General features: G+C 43.9%; 2 long non-coding RNA genes across 2 annotated transcripts in view; one reads left to right on the plus strand and one right to left on the minus strand.

Moving 5' to 3' along the window:
* Window positions 1-2,950: 2,950 nt before the first annotated feature.
* Window positions 2,951-17,456, plus strand: part of LOC310845007 — a 28,162-nt gene continuing 13,656 nt past the window's right edge. Inside the window, exon 1 of the long non-coding RNA XR_014564422.1 lies at window positions 2,951-3,072. This is a non-coding gene — a long non-coding RNA (uncharacterized lncRNA). The remainder of the gene's footprint in view (window positions 3,073-17,456) is intronic.
* Window positions 6,977-9,894, minus strand: LOC310845206. Its single transcript, XR_014564575.1, has 2 exons — window positions 9,824-9,894; window positions 6,977-7,411 (listed from the first exon to the last, which is right to left on the minus strand). It is a non-coding gene; the product is annotated as an uncharacterized lncRNA (long non-coding RNA).

Here is a 17,456-nt window from a genome sequence, read left to right on the forward strand (position 1 = left end):
ACATATTTTGAAGAGAAAGAAAGAGGACACTATGACGGCCATTCAAAGGAAATAAGTGCAATTTGTCCCAAATTTTACCCCTGAAAAAGAGGATGTGTGAAGGGAAGTTTTGCCCAACAGATGTGTCCAGGAAAAAGAGGACACATGGCAACCCTGTCATGTGACATGACAGACAACCTAATTAACCATTTGTCAAAAGCGAACTAAATTGTGTCTTCGGTTTTCAGCTGGGTATAATTTGAGGGAGGTAAACTTTAAAAACAGACCTGAGTTTGGGCTGCGCAGGAAATGTTCCAAATCTGTCAAGTCCTTGACATTAAAATTGTGAAAAGGTTCAATTTTGTTCACCGAACCTAGCTGTTATTAGCAAGAATAGAATGGAGGGAAAGAGTGGCAGATTGTCGAAGGTATGAGGAATGCAGCTCTCAATAACATTCTATTAACCTGTTTTTCCTTTCATTGGTCTGAAGTCTTTTGGGAACTCCTACTGCTGGGTCCCCTTTCAGGAGACAATATGTACATTCTTGGGATTTGCAGGAGGTGTGTGTAGACAGTTTGTGTGTACAATGACCACATGAGGTGAGTAGAAGTAGGACCACACCATTTGGCCCTGACCATTCACTAAGGTGCTCAACATATCTTCAGGGTGGTGGTGGGGATGATCTGATAGGAGACTCTGTGAAAAGCAATGCCCTTGATTGCATATACAATCTACAATCCTGTTTCAGGAACAGAGGGTGTAAACGCATCTTATTCTGACCCTCACTCTCCACTAGTACAGTGTGAACACCCCTGCCAGGACTGAGCCAGTCCAGAAGCCCCACTGGAATACTTGCCTGGAATGTAGGAACAGGACGGGCCCAGCACATGGTGTCACTGACAGATCACCCAAAGGCACTGACCTCAAAGTCCAACATTCCTCTGAAATGGAAGTATGTGGCTTGGTGGTGACCCACATGCTTTCGTCCTGAAGGGCCTGGTCTCATGAGAGCAGCTTTACAACTATGGGAGCCTGAGGGAGGAAGGTTTATCATAACCTCCCTGTTCTCAAGCAGGATCACCTTTTGTTCAGCCAGAGAGTTCACAGCACTTTCTGTGTCCTCTCTTGGTGTACCCCGAAAGCTCTTCCTGTGATCTTGGTGCTCCTCCACCATGTTTGTCCATCTTTTTCCATGCTTCCTCTCCCCACTCACTAAACATATTGAGCAACTGAGAGCCTAAGTACCTGTGACATTACTGTATGATGTACCATAAAAAAACGCGAAGAGCAACCGCTAGAAGGAGGGGGCAATAATGGTCAGGATTGCAGCGAGTGGGATGGGGGAGTTGGTGCCAAGGAAGGACTTTATCATAATGCAGGTAAAGGTAAAGGTAAAGGGACCCCTGACCATTAGGTCCAGTCGTGACCGACTCTGGGGTTGTGGCGCTCATCTTGCTTTACTGGCCGAGGGAGCCGCTGTACAGCTTGGCAGGAGCAGGGACCGAGCAATGGGAGCTCACCCCGTCACGGGGATTCAAACTGCCAACCTTCTGATCAGCAAGTCCTAAGCTCTGTAGTTTAACCCACAGCACCCTCCTAATGCAGGTAGTAGCTTCAAAAGCATGGTTTTAATCAGGACTGCAGCAGGGGAGGAAAATGGTCAAATAATTATCCACCTCTCAACTACCAATGGATACTATCTGCAGTTTTTAAAACATGCACATTAAATATGGTTCCTCTTCATCCTGGAGAAGAGTGACTAGTGGGGTGCCACAAGGTTCTGTCTTGGGCCCGGTCTTATTCAACATCTTTATCAATGACTTGGATGATGGACTCAAGGGCATCCTGATTAAATTTGTAGATGACACCAAACGGGGAGGGGTGGCTAACACCCCAGAGGACAGGATCACACTTCAAAACGACCTTGACAGATTAGAGAACTGGGCCAAAATAAACAAGATGAATTTTAACAGGGAGAAATGTAAAGTATTGCACTTGGGCAAAAAAAATATGAGAGGCACAAATACAAGATGGGTGACACCTGGTTTGAGAGCAGTACATGTGAAAAGGATCTAGGAGTCTTGGTTGACCACAAACTTGACATGAGCCAACAGTGTGACGCTGCAGCTAAAAAAGCCAATGCAATTCTGGGCTGCATCAATAGGAGTATAGCATCTAGATCAAGGGAAGTAATAGTGCCACTGTATTCTGCTCTGGTCAGACCTCACCTGGAGTACTGTGTCCAGTTCTGGGCACCACAGTTCAAGAAGGACACTGACAAACTGGAACATGTTCAGAGGAGGGCAACCAAAATGGTCAACGGCCTGGAAACGATGCCTTATGAGGAACGGCTAAGGGAGCTGGGCATGTTTAGCCTGGAGAAGAGGAGGTTAAGGGGTGATATGATAGCCATGTTCAAATATATAAAAGGATGTCACATAGAGGGAGAAAGGTTGTTTTCTGCTGCTCCAGAGAAGCGGACACGGAGCAATGGATCCAAACTACAAGAAAGAAGATTCCACCTAAACATTAGGAAGAACTTCTTGACAGTAAGAGCTGTTCGACAGTGGAATTTGCTGCCAAGGAGTGTGGTGGAGTCTCCTTCTTTGGAGGTCTTTAAGCAGAGGCTTGACAACCATATGTCAGGAGTGCTCTGATGGTGTTTCCTGCTTGGCAGGGGGTTGGACTTGATGGCCCTTGTGGTCTCTTCCAACTCTATGATTCTATGATTCTATGAAATATAAGCACATATTTAATGGCACACTTGGTTTGTCTCTGATATGCCCAGTTTTTGTCCGAATGGAGGCAGGGCTTTCTTTCCTGTATGTTTCCCTTTCTGAAAATCTATCTACTTTCAATAGCATTCCATCTCTAATGGCATGGCATGTCCCCCTGTGCTTTCCACTCTCTTGTTGTTCTGCATTGTATCTGCTTGTGCCCTTGAGCTCTCAACCCCCCTGAGCGAGGAATTCCATTCTCTGCCTGCCTCTATTTATTGCAAGGCACTCTGCACGTTGTTCTGGAACTCTATAAATGACAAAAATGCACATAAGAAACTCAAGAGATGGGAGGAGATCATCCCAGGAAAGATGGTGAGTAAAATAAACTCTTCCCAGGGCATTGATTTGAGGAAAGCTAAAATAAAATAAAATATTTTTTAAAATGATGAGGTTCCCGGTAAGAGACAGGTTAATAAATCTGCCGGGAACTGTTGTTTGAACGGTGAGTGAGCAAAGTTACTTGCTGAGGCAGGTTGGGTCTGGGATTTCATAGAATTTTTCTAAGAACTAAGGGTTTGCCTGCTGGGCAACAGGCGTGCTTGCCAGTCAAAGATCAGAATGTCACGAAAGTTTAATCTGCCATGCTTTACCTCCTGCCTCCCTTCCTATTCCTTTATTACTTCTGGTTAAAAAGAAGGAAATCATGTCTATTGACTGAGGGCTGATGGAATTTCTAGAACAAAGATTAGATTAGGCTGCTGAAATTTCAATGGCCAACATTTTTTTAAAAAAAGAACCTGAATGACATCAGCAAAGCTTGGGGGAGGGGAAACCCATAATCTGCTACCGAGAACTTCCATTGGCTGCTGCGAGGCCTGTGTTATTTGACATGACGTATCTCTTTTGGTGGCTTTCCTTCCACACACTGCATCATCAGTCCCTTTCTTGGTATTAGAAATCCCTTCTTCGTACCCAACAGCATTCCGGTTTAGCAATACAGCGATCAGCAGTACATTTTACTCAGCTCCCAGGGAGGGGCAGGGCCAAGGGCCAAGGGTATTCAATGGGAGGAGAAAGAGACTGCAGCTGGGAAAGGGAGATGGAGTTGAGATGGAGGAGTTTGGGGAAAAGGTGAGCAGAAAGCAAGGTGGGTATATTTTCTTTTCCCCACCACTGAATAATTAACATCACCCAAAACTCAAAATATGGGAAATCGATGCGAAGAAACAAAGCACACATCGGTGTGGTGTTTAAAACAATGTATCACTTCAGGATCCAAAGTAATCTCCAATAAATCCAGAGAGCTGCAGTAGGGAACATAGGAAACTGCCTTATGTCTTGCGCTACTGTCAATATATTGCCCAGGACCAGTATGATGGGCAGACCACGATGGTGATTTCACTCAGCGGTATGTCGCTAGTGAAACCACCACCACTCGTGAGTCCCTCCAGTGCCCAGCAGGCCGAGGGACAAACAAGCTTCAGCCAGTCGCTGGAGGCAGAAGGACTCAGGAGCCATGGCGGTCTCACCAGCGATATACCAGTGATGGTGGAGTGAAACCACCATCATGGTCTGCCCCTCATCCCAGCGCAGAGGGAGAAGAAGAGAAGAAGAAGAAGAGTTTGGATTTGATACCCCGCCTTTCACTCCCTTTAAGGAGTCTCAAAGCGGCTAACATTCTCCTTTCCCTTCCTCCCCCACAACAAACACTTTGTGAGGTGAGTGGGGCTGAGAGACTTCAGAGACTAGCCCAAGGTCACCCAGCAGCTGCATGTGGAGGAGAGGAGACGTGAACCCAGTTCCCCAGATTACAAGACTACCACTCTTAACCACTACACCACACTGACTCTCAAGTTGTATACAGCTTGTTCCTCCCTCTGTTTCTTTAAACTGCTTGGCTGAGGAGCACACAGCTGCCCTCACCTCAGTCAAGCAATTTTACGGAGTCCCTGCCCCGCCATAGGCTCCGTTAAACTGCTCCCGATCCCCAGCTGAGGTAGCCCCAATCCTTCTCCTGCCAGCATGCAGGTGGGAGAAGGATTCGGGCTCCCTCAGCTGGGAGGTGGGAGGTTTTTACGCTCCCCGGTTGAGGTGCACAAATAAACCCCCATCCCTTTGGTATGTGCATGTGCGTGCCAGTAGGATGGGGTTTTTGCTCAGTCGGGGGTTAAAGCCTTCACGCTCCCCGGCTGAGAGGTCGTGCCGGCAAAGGCAAAGGGAGAACTGCTTTCTTTTATAAGTTCTGAATCTTCCAACATTCAACCTCATTGGATGACCATGAATTCTAGTGTTATTACGTCACAGGGAGAAAAACCTTTCTCTACCCGCTGTTTCCATGCCATGCATAATTATATAAACTTCTGCCACCTCTTATTCACCCTTTTTCTAAACTAAAAAGTCCCCAAACCTTGCAACCCTTGATCATTTTGTTTGCCCTTTTCCAAACCTTTCCCAACTCCATAATACTTTCTGAGTGAGAGCTACTTTCTGAGTGAGAGTTATTTCCCTTGGTCTGTTCCTATGCTGCTTTGATACCATCGGCAAGAAAAGACCAAACCATTTAGCAGATAATGTGGTTCTTTCTTGCAGAAGTTCCTGGAGCACCATGAGGTCAGATGGTGGTTTAGTGTGTCTAGAGCTGCTCTCGTTGCATATGTATTGGACCTTTGTGATGTGGTACATACAGTAAATGGTCACCAAACCACAAATACAGTTTGCTTCCTTAACCTTCCTTTCTGACTCATTTCCTAGAGAAACAATTGGTTGCTGACGGAAATATATTCCCCACATAACCACTGCTCCTGTGAACTAGAGAGGGGAAGTTGGCCGGTGGTGGTAGGAAGTGCAAGGAAACAATATTTCTGTTGAGAAATGTATGGGAATTCTTGGTTGGATTGGAAGCGGGTTTGAAATCTGAGCTGTAGGCTGCTTTTTATGGGCCAAATGACACTTCAGTTGGGTGGTTTGATCTCACTATGCTTTATTTTCATTAATGAAATGCAGTCACAGTGGGCTGCCAACTGGATCAGAACTGTCATTTTTGGGGGGAGTGTTTAACCCTTTCCTCCATGGTCATTTTCCCAATCAAAATCCTCCAACACTCAAGGTGCTTTTTGACAAACTGGAGAATGAATGAAATAATTTAGGTGCCTGGGTTCCCCTGGGCAAACTAAAACATGGGGAGGGGGGTTGTTGATTATGGAAATGAAATGGCAAGTTTTCTTTCCCTCTCTACAACTACTCTGGTCAAATGGTTAGCCCCATGCCACCTCAGCTGCTGCACGGCACTTTGCAAAAAGAAAATGATGGGAAATCCAGTGATGGATCTCTCACAGAACATATATTTTGGACCTCCATTGTGATAGAAACACTGTTTAATTGCATTAACAAAAACATTGGCTCATAAAAGAGCACTTGCTTGAGGACCTGCTTTCTGGGTTGGTACCTTCCTAACCACTTCTCTTAGTTCCTTCTCTTCTTCCACACAACTGCTTTCATCCTTTCACTTTCTGGTATCACTTGAGAGTCATGAGCAGTCAGCAGCTGGTTCTGAATTCACTAACCCCTCTGCCCCATGCAGTGGTCAGTTATTCTGCCTTCAGGCTAAGGCAGGGGGGTTCTTGGCAACATGCCATTGAATGGACCACTCTCTAAGGGCATGTAGCCTGGCACTGGCTGCTCTGCCTGGCAGGGGATCCCCAGCAGGAGGGGCCACCCAGCCCCCTCACCATCCCAGTACGCAAGAGTGACGCTGCTGCTGGAAGGCCCGTGGTTGTATCCAATGCAGTGCCAAGCAACCTATTGAGTTAGTGCAAGGATGTCTGCTTGCACAACAAAAAATCCCCCCTCTCCCTGCTGCTGTTGTGTGGTTTTCACAGATGATAAGTTTATTTGCACACATCTCAAGTTTTCACCACTGTCTGGCGTGAATTGAAAAATTACTGTAGGACAAACCCCAGCATAAGCCTCTGTGCATCTCCACTTCTCAGTGGGGAAGTTTCTGTCAGTAAGAGACTTTGGGCAGCTTGTCAGCTGTTACTGATCTTCTGTGTAAGAAACCATTGAAAAGCTTTGAAGGAAACCCAAAGTTCCTTGAAATGTCATTTGAAAACCATACCTCAGTGATAATAGCATGCGAATGACTCAAAAGAGGGCATTTGGGGTTGGCAAAAGTTGGCTTTAGCTGCACCTATCTGGGTTCTAATATCCCAGTGACTTTCATCTAAGAGGACACTAAGCTGCCTTCCCAAGTTGTACTCTTATGAGCAAGGCACTGTGAATACAAAATGCTTCCTTTATTTTCTGCTCAGTAGAGCTTCCTGTACAGTACAATGAGGTAGAGTTGTTTGCAATAAAGGACTGGTGTTGCATGTCGAGTCCTGTGCCCCGTTCCATTGCTGTCACACACACGTAACTTGCCACATCTCACTGCATTTCATTAACCGTGTTCCTGGAAGTCGTGGCCGCTGTGTAAACAGTTAAGCTTCGAGAATACACTCCTTGGTGATGTAATCTGCTTATTTACAACATCTGTCCAGGCATCCCTTGATAGCTCTGTTAAAATGGCAATGGTAGTTACATAAGTCAGTTCTTCTCATATACAGATTCTTGGATGATATCACAAAATGCACCAGCCTGTCTTGCAGGGCATAGAAACAGCTTGTACATTTCATAGATCTGCCTTCTCCTCTGGTTTCCCTTGAAAGACTGGCTATATGGGAGACACAGAGTTTAAATGTTTTTCAGACATAAAAATAACTGATGGGTTTGAAGAGATATGGCAAAGGTTTTCAAGGTTGCACATAATAAGGTACAGAAATGTGGAAATGATTATTTTAAGAGGCAGACCAAACAGTGCCATGCTACTGCATGCAACCTTTCGCTGATATTTTCTTTTTTTAAAAAAAGCAGAAGCAGTTTCTGAAGACTGCATAGGTCAGTGAAGAGGTAGGTAGATGGTCTCAGCTTCAATCCTTGGCCTCTCCAAAAAGGGTCTTTGCCTGAGACCTTGGAGAATGCTTGCTAGTCTGAGATAGCAGGAGTGGTCCAAATGAACCCACTACTCAGTATATTTCTACTTGAGAAATCCTTGAAAAAGAGGACAAAGTTTTCAATGTTTTCTAGGGTTCATGGGTACTGCTTAATGTTCCAGCCACATTTTTCCTGTACAGGAAATATGCTATTATAAAATGCTATATAGTAATGTCTATAACTGAGATCCAGGCTTGTTGGAATACCTATTCTCAGTACCCACTGAGAAATGGAAATGTGTTTTCCCCCGAGGAAGAGAAGAATGGTTAACTCAAAGGTCTTTTATATTTTAGGAGAAATAAGTTGATGCGTATTGGGCAATGGAGTTCATCAGTAGAAAGCTGAAACTCATCTGATGCTATCCATAAAATGCCCCAACAATTTTCAGAGAAAAAACAGCACCTGATTGCTGCCTCTGACAATGTCTCCATGTAAATGGAAACTGAAGCATCTTCAGGCTTCAATGAATTGAAGTGATTTAACTAATAAACTAGAGTTAGGTTTGACAGAACAATGCTGGCAATGATCTGTGAATCAAGCAAGAGCTCCCGAGTAAGGGAGGGGGAAAATAAAAGTTTCATTCATTAGCTTTAAGTTATTGTCAGTACCCAAGTCCCGACTGGTAGAAATAACCTCAGCACAATAAGATGCAGTATATTCATTGGAAATAAATTCAGTGCTCTGAGAAGATGAAGTGAATAGGGAAGTTACCTATTGGGAGGAGTCTGTATGACTGATCCAAATCTGGAACTTAATGAGCACCCAGGAGATAATGGAAAAATAAAGAACCCCAAGAAGCATTTGATAAAACTAAGGTTGCAGTCATGCTTTGTATGCAGTTACTTGGTCCATCCACCTGGATGGCACTGGTCAGGTTGTCATCTGGCTTGGAGGGGGGGGGACTCATGATTTAAGACACATTGCTACAATAATGCTACAATATTCATGCATACTTCCCAGGGGTATGGAGTCACATCACATGGAAGCAGCGTCCCCACTTCTGGGTATATGTGTGTGAAGGCTCTATGCTCAGGGTGGAACATGAATCCTTGCGGGTGTGAGTTTACTGTGTTCCTGTATGGCCTATGTTAACCTTGTGAATATGTAGGGGACCTGTATCTTTCAGGCGCCTGTGGTGCCGAAATGGTACATCTGATCCCCTAAATAAGAGCAGTGTGGTTGTGAGCATGAGTCTGTGCAGATTATAAATAGCACGGCTCACGAAACTGAAGCAAAAATAACCTTTTTTTTTTTAAAAAAATGCAATTATTTTTCCAGCTGGAAAAATAGAGGCACGTAGAATGTGCTTGGTAAGGTTGATCAGTTTCAAACGACACCATAAGTCAGCGAAGAACGAACAATAGAACTTCTGAGACTTGTTCAATAATGACCTGCTTATTTACTGTAAGTTTAAGCTCAGAGCGTCACTTAAAGCTTTACATCTCCCGCGCTGCCAAAATACATGCATGACAGAAATAAACTAAAACATCATATCCATCCATCCATCCCTGCAAACTAGCTGTAGCCAAACAAAGACCAAGTTGTATACGGCTTCCATGGGCACACCCAGGAGACTCAATATAGCCATTGTGGGTTTGGCGCATTCATTTCCCCGGTGTATTTCACATTCCCAGCTGGAGCGCATGCTGACACCTCTGGGTAACATCAGCCTCCAGAATGAAGGCATGTGATGCAGTGTTGCTGCAGAAGAAGCTAAGAAGGTCTGGTAAATGGGAGACCACTACAGTGGTACCCTGGGTTAAGAAATTAATTCGTTCTGGAGGTCCGTTCTTAACCTGAAACTGTTCTTAACCTGAGGTACCACTTTAGCTAATGGGGCCTCCTGCTGCTGCTGCATGATTTATGTTCTCATCCTGAAGCACAGTTCCTAACCTGAGGTACTATTTCTGAGTTAGCAGAGTCTCTAACCTGAAGGACTGTAACCTGAAGCGTCTGTAACCTGAGGTAACACTGTATACGCAAGCCACTCTGCAAGCTGAGTGTAATATTTCTTTGGTAAAAAAAAATTAAAATCCTATTTTTTTGTATATGTTGTTGCATTCCAGCTCTTTGTTTATTTGTACGTCATTACCTTGGGTGTTTGTGTAACAAAAGAGGATTTTTTTTGCGTTCCTTATGGGTTCATCAGCAGCTGGCGCAACAGTCACATTCCTTTCAGTATCACATCATACTTTGTTGCTGTGGATACCGTTGTGATGCTGCAAACAAAGGATTAGAAAACAACATAGTATTCCCTCTCCCTTTGACCAAAGGTTCTGCTTCCGTAACATATTAGCAAGATGAACACATGGCCTCACAGAAAGAGCCTCTGGAGGCTGACCATTCCATAAGGCTTTGCTTTTTTTGTAATTCTGGCTTATCTAAAATTGCTAATGGGACATTGGAGCCCTATTTTCATCAGGTTTTTGGATTTCTGTAACGCTTTGGGGGCACCCATAGTATAATGCTATAATGCTAAAATGCTAAAAGGACGTGATATAACTTTATGTTTCTGGTTGCAGAGGTTAATAGGCAATTGTAAAATCAATCCTTTTGACAGAATCTGAACCAGAACGTTCAGGCATAAGTAAGGTCAACATATTCCTAGTAGTTTTAATTTGAACATCTAGGGCGGGGGTCAGCAAGGCTTACCGGGCATGGGCGGAGATCTTCTGTGGGTCGGACCAGTGCAGTGCGACGCTGGAAATCGCTTCTGTGCATGCCCAGATGCTGAAAATCACACCTGCGCAGAAGCGATTTTCGGCGACTGGGCATGCGCAGAAGTGATTTCCGGAGCCATGGAAGAGAGTCCCCATGCTGCACTGCGCAGCGCATGGGGACTTGCCAAGCAGGCCGCATTGTTCGGTGGTGGCTCATGGGCCGGTTAAGCCAACCTCTGATCTAGGGGAAAGAAGAACCAGTATTTTGTCTGGTGGACAATGCTTGGCCTGAGAAAACCACTGGAGTAAGACCCCCAAACCAAATCACACGGTCACAAAACTGCCCTTATTTTCAATCTGTATAGCCACTTTTGCCAGTCCAGGTGTAATGTTCAAGCAAACAGATTGAGCATGCACAAGAGAGTGCATGATGATGCCCAGTCCATGAAAATGAACTTGCTTTATTGTGAATTAGTTTGGAATCTTCGTTTGAGCTGGATCATTCAAGGGACAAACAGATTTCATGTTCACTCAGTCCTGCAGCTATTCAGCAGAAACTCAGTTCATAAATATGTGAATTAACCCCAGGGCTAGCAGTAGGACATGCAAAAATGCAACAAGTAGCAAGCCTAGCCACTCGTGCACTTATCTAAAGCAAGCAGGAAATGATGGCAGTGTGGTCCTTGTTTCCAGCCAGGGCTGTGAAAAGCTGATAATATGTCCAGGCCAGATGGGAAATGTCCTTCTTTGCCTCTGCCAGCGGGACTCAGAGTAGACCCCCTTAAGATTGTGTTCTTGTTTAGTCGTTTAGTCGTGTCCGACTCTTCGTGAACCCATGGACCAGAGCACGCCAGGCACTTCTGTCTTCCACTGCCTCCCGCAGTTTGGTCAGACTTAAGATTGTAGGCCCATGCAAATTGCACCCCCTGTTCTGGTCTGCTTCCAGTGGGGTGGGATGGGGGTAAGGCAGGATGGAACAGGGTGTGACATGCTTAGCCAATGTGTGCAGGGGCCGGGAATGGAACCACCATGCAAAATGGTCATCGCCTGTATTCCAAAACTCTGGATGACCCCACTCAGCACTTTCATGCAGATGCTAAACAGCATGGAGGATAACATCAAACCCTAAAGAACCACACATTAGAGGCTGCATGGGGCCAAAGAGCACTCCCCAAGCATCACCCTCTGGAAGTGACCATCCAAGTAGGGCTTTATCCACCACGATGCAATGCCACCCACCCCTAACTTGGACAGCCACTCCAGAAGCATGGCATGATCAATGGCATTGAAAGCTGCTGAGAGGTTGAGGAGAATTAACAGGGACAACTTTCCCCTGTCTCTCTCCCGACAGAGGTCATCATATAGGGTGACGAAAGCAGTTTCTGTGCCCAAACCAAGCCTCAACCCCGATCTGATCTGCAAGCTTAAGGTCCCAGTACATTATTAGAGTAGATCACTGAGCCTCTTGGGCTTGCTGATCAGAAGATCAGCGGTTCGAATGCTTGCAATGGGGTGAGCTCCTGTTGCTCTGTCCCAGCTCCTGCCAACCTAGCAGTTCAAAAGCATGCCAGTGCAAGTAGATAAATAGGTACTGCTTTGGCGGGAAGGTAAACGGCATTTCCGTGCGCTCTGGCACTGGTCATGGTTCTCCGTGCGCCAGTAGCGGCTTAGTCAAGCTGGCCACATGACCCGAAAAACTGTCTGTGGACAAACGCCGGCTCCCTTGGCCTGAAAGCGAGATGAGCGCCGCAACCCCATAGTCGCCTTTGACTGGACTTAACCGTCCAGGGGTCCTTTACCTTTACTTTTACCTTACCTTTAGAGTAGATCACCGAATTCGGGATCAATATACCCTAGCATTATATAAAACTGTCTAAAGCAGCAGTTGATCTTAAAATGAGAAGAGGTGCAGTACGGGCAAAGGGGAAGGTGTTAGACTGGCCAGGAGAAGGAGCCTCAGTGCTGTGCATCAGACTCTCCTACCTTGGAGGTTTTTAAGCAGAGGTTGCATGGCCTTCTGTTCTGGATACTTTAGTTGAGATTCCTGCATTGCAGCAGGTTGGACTAGATAATTTTGGGGTCCCTTCCAACTCTACAATTCTATGATTCGAATGGGCTCCTGAATTGGCAAACCCTTAGCTTGTTGTTGTTTAGTCGTGTCCAGCTAGAATGCTGTAAAGGCCACCCCCATGGCAGAACTGCCTTTGCTTATTTTCCTACCAGTGTTGAACATTTGCAAAGCATTTCAGACTTCAGGGAAGAAAAATGGGGGGAAACCAACATCTATAGCTCAGGACAGATCAAAGATTTATTTTCACAAAGGTCAGATTTTCCATGTCAGGTTCATGAACTCTATGAAATAACCTGAGCCTTTGGGATCAAAAAGAGCGAAAAGATGGGAAGGTATTGAAAGAACACACTGTCCACAAGATCAAGACCTCTCACTGGGCTCTGGTCTTCTGGCTTTGCCCTGCTGAGCAATCTGAGAATGGGCTTTTGAGCGACATTTAATCAGTTTGACTTACAGGAAAGTCACAAAAGAAAGAAAGTTGTTTCTCAAAAGTTGGAAGTCTGAGAAAGGTCAAAGATCTCCTTGTCTAATTGCATGTCAAGTATTTTGGGGTGGGTGGGGAGGGGGGTTTATGCATGGAATTTTGGAAGAAAGCACATAGCACAACAATATCACTAGAAATATTTCTTTTTAAACCCTTATTATAATCATATATCATGGAAGCACTTATGGAATAACTTGTGTAAAACACTCTTAAGGAAAAGTTCATTATTTGAAACCTTGGAGATATGTCACACACACACACACACACACACACACACGTGTAACAAACTACAAGGCTAACATAAAATCAGTTTATATTCAAAGGAGCTAAAACAAACTCAGTAATTGAGATTGGCTTCCATCGTATGCAGAATTATTGCTCCAAAAAGTAAGAAGTAGATTTACAATTGCCCATATATAGCTTTGCACTGTAAAGTTTCCCACAATTTTCATGATCACTGCCACTCATGTGACAAATGTGGTATCCCAGCACACAGTTCTTTCCTCCTATTTGAAATTTACAGTGTAAAAGGAACATTAAAAATTGGGACAGAAGTGCTAGCATTACAACTATTAAAGCTAACACAATAAACCGGAATGCAGTCTTTGCATCTCAGTGACCTTTCTACTCACTGAAAGGCAGTTTAAGTATGAGAATGAGGAAAATCACAGAAGCTTCTATTTGTTATTCTTATCACACAGTGAAGTACTCTGGAATGACCCCTTTAGTGTTTGACCCTAGGCCAGCCTTCACCATCTTAGTGCCCTCCATATTTTGGGACTACAATCCCCATCAGCATGACAGTGGACAAGGATGAAGGGAGTTGTAATTCAACAACACCTCAAAGGCACCAGGTTGGGGACAGGTGGAATTAGAAGAAGCTGTGTTGGTTGCTTTTTATTTATTATGAAATTTACATCCTGACAACCAGATACTCATGGACTCTCTAGTAGCTTAAATCTGGAGCTTTTTCTAGCAGTGTGTACCGCAGACCTTGGGCACCACTTCAGATTCAGATGAGAAGAAGCTTCTGGTAAGGAAACTAAACCAAGTCAAGGGAGAGTTTAACCCCCCCCCCATTGAATTAAAAAAGAAAAATACTGCAAGGGACAACAAGCCTCAGTTAATGAGTCCTCAAATTTTCTTACAGGATAGTGCATTTATTTGTTACCCTGATCTTAGAGAAAGGTATAAAAATGGAAATCCATCCTATTCCAAATAAATCTGAGAATAAATGCTCAGTAAATCATAGTCGAAAATAGCTTTATTTTTGATAAACAATAATACTAGAAATAATGGAAATCTTTAAAAAGGATTCAGCTATTGCACCCAAGTAAGTCTTAGATCCTTTCATTTATATGCTGATGAATTTATGCCTCACATTTTGATGGGTTATTGGGTGTCAGCAAGAAAAAACCCCTCAACAACCTTCTGTAAGACCTCATTCAACAGAGTGATGAAGTGCATATTTCATTGTGCTTTTCTGGGGGAGGGGGAAGGAAGCCACACTTAGCTGCAGAAATCCTGCCTTTCACGTTTGAGACACATTTTAATTTGTATGAAATAAGGCTACCATGACTAGAGGAAATAAGGCAGCTGTTCTATGCCAGAAAAGAGCAAAAACAAATGAAAACACCCAAATTATTGAATTATCTTATTGTACGCAAAGATAGCAAGGGGTGATATCCTAATTCAAAGTTTTCCTGCATGATGTGGCTCATTTAGGTCCTTTTTGGGGCTGTTTCTGGGGCTGAGACAGTTTTGATTGCATTGAAGGATGACCTACACTGAGAATAAGGGGAATACATCCATCTTGGTTGCTGGACATAGGAACATAAGAGCTTCATCAGACCAAAGGCCCATCTTATCCCGCATCCAGTTCTCAAAGTAGCCAGATGTCTTTGGGATGCCCACGTCAAGACATAAGACACAAGGTGCCTTTCCCCACATTGATGAGGTGGCTGATGGAGGACACATATCTGTTTTCTGCCCAGTGCATCCATTTTGTGGTCAGTAAAGACACCACATTGTCCGCTTTGTGACTGGCACCCGCAGCTTTTTTTCAAAATTCCAAATGTGCTCATCTGTGGAAAAAGTTTGGCAACCCTGTCTCTGATTTCTATATATAATGCATTGCTATAATATTATCTGTTCAACTATGAATACTGTTTTCACCATTGGAACAACTCTGAGTAACATTAGTCTCTATGGTCCAGCTTCAGCTATCCAAGCCATAGAAACATACCAATTTTATGCAGCAATTCTAACTTCTTGAGATACCAAACCAATGCTCAGAATTTGTAATGCATACAGTATTATTGTTACTTAAAATCTGTATGCAAATATTACTGGAAGCTGCAAACACAAGTTCTGACACAATGTGCTTCCCTTGACTGAGAAAGGAGGAAAAGAAGACTGAACTCGTGATCCATCATTTGTAAGGAATTTCTGAATGGGACTGCTTATAACTGGTGCCCTTTTTACTGAAGTGTACGTAGTTATATTCTGCCATAAATAAAAGAAACATTATGTCCCATTTGGGCACACTCTTTGCATGCTAAGTGAATATTTGGAGTAAATGATGCGTTTTTTGAAATGAATTTTCCATATTCTCCATCGTTCTGTGCAGAAATGTTCAGGACGTACAGTCATCCATCAGACTAAGCAGAGAAAGTGGAGCATTATTTCATTCCTCAAATTTCTGAGTGCCCACACATCTTTGGTTCTCATGGCTTCCTTATTGTTCAGTCATTTATATCAAAGATGTTTTAGGCATTCAGGAAGTGTATTATTATGCTTCACTGCAGAACGCTGGATTCTATAACATCTTTCATTCAAAATGGGTTTCAAAAGAATTTATTGAACACAAAGTTTTTGTTTTTTAAAAAGATGGTGTCAGCCACAGCTGTAGTAAAACGGGGTGGGTTTTTTTAAAAGGATGAAATTTATTTACCGTTAAGATTATTTTTAAATCATCTATGCCAGATGCCCAGATTGGACTGCTTATGCGCACCCCTGTGTCCCCCCAGAAAAAAAACCCCACTGGGTCTGAGATTAAACTGGGGATTGGAGTAATGTGTACATAAGGGCAATGCTTTTTTCTTCTTCTAAAAAAATGTTTGGGGGTACTCTCATTTTTCTACTCATTGAAATTCTGCCTCTCAATGAGGCCAAACCTAGATTCACAAAATGTTTAGGGGTATGTGTCCCCCTGCGTCCCCCCAGAAAAAAGCACTGCGTAAGGGCACCAATGTAGCTCCAAAGCACGGGAGCACCATGCCATTTCCCTGTGCAGTTCCTGGGTTGTGCCCAAGACTCTCTCTCCAAATACAGCCTTTTATTTTCCCTCATCTTTGTGATGGCACCTCTTCCACCCAAACCAGCAAAAATGCTCAGAAAGAGGCGGACAAACCAGATTTGCAGATCTATGGTGGAACATTATTATAAAACCATATCAGGTAAAAGCAAATTTGTCCTGCTATGCTAGCTGCTGGCTTGGAAATAAGGAAAATGTTCTAAATGGCGCTTAAAAAAAAGAAAGAAAAAGCAAAGCCGTCTATGTTCAAACCAGCCAAAATTGCTCCGGTGGCTTTTTTATTCTGGAGTTTGGCAACCGTGACATGATCTTCTTGTTAGAAGACCCAAAATGACTGCAGACATCCTGCCCTGACCAGGGAGATCCGGGACACGCTGGCAGAAGTCTAGGAAAAGTGTATCCTTGCTCTACATAGCTGCGCCTTTCCGGTCAAGCCTTGGCTGTCCTGCTTGAAAGGGATTGCATTGAACAGGTACAATAATAAAGAACAGCTTTCCTTCAGTAGCTCCTCTGCAGGAACCTATGAAATGAGGCGAGCCCAACTAGAAGAGAAGAGAATTTTGTTGCTATTAGGAGCTTTGCAGCAGCCAAAGATAATGCGGTGGCAGTACTAGCAGGAGCTTCACAGACATTGATCAAGCCTTGAACTGGTTATGGCTGTTCATTGTGAGAGGTCTAAGCCAAGCTACAACAGTGCCAAATGAACATGCAAGACATCAGGGCGCATTACACTAGGAAGGTCAATTCTGTTTGTATTGCAAGCTCAGAATAGTTCTCATGGGTTTATTTTACTTTCTCCCTGGATTTGTCAGCGTTATCTTTTGCCAAGCAAAGGCCGTCGTTTCAGAGCTGCTCCTTTGGGCCTGTCACTGACAAAAAACTACAAAGACTGATGCAATCACACAGGTCCATTTCATTCTGCTGTCTAGTCCCATACTGTTGTCTAGTAATAATGCCATTGCCTTCCATAAAAAGAGAGATAGCGACAGAAAGTATTACAACAGGCTGTGTCCATAATATCTCCCAAACAAATTTGCTCATTGGTTAGTAGGGATATACTGTGCTGATTTTGTTTTCTTGTTTTTCTACATTTCCACTGTGGTTTTTTTAAATACAAAATTATCAGCATTTTAATGCAAATTCCTCCTACTATGCACATTTTTGTATGCAATATCTGGCCAATGAGCACACTGC

Source organism: Podarcis gaigeae (genome assembly GCF_964106915.1).
Source record: "Podarcis gaigeae genome assembly, chromosome: 1".
Taxonomy (NCBI): domain Eukaryota; kingdom Metazoa; phylum Chordata; class Lepidosauria; order Squamata; family Lacertidae; genus Podarcis; species Podarcis gaigeae.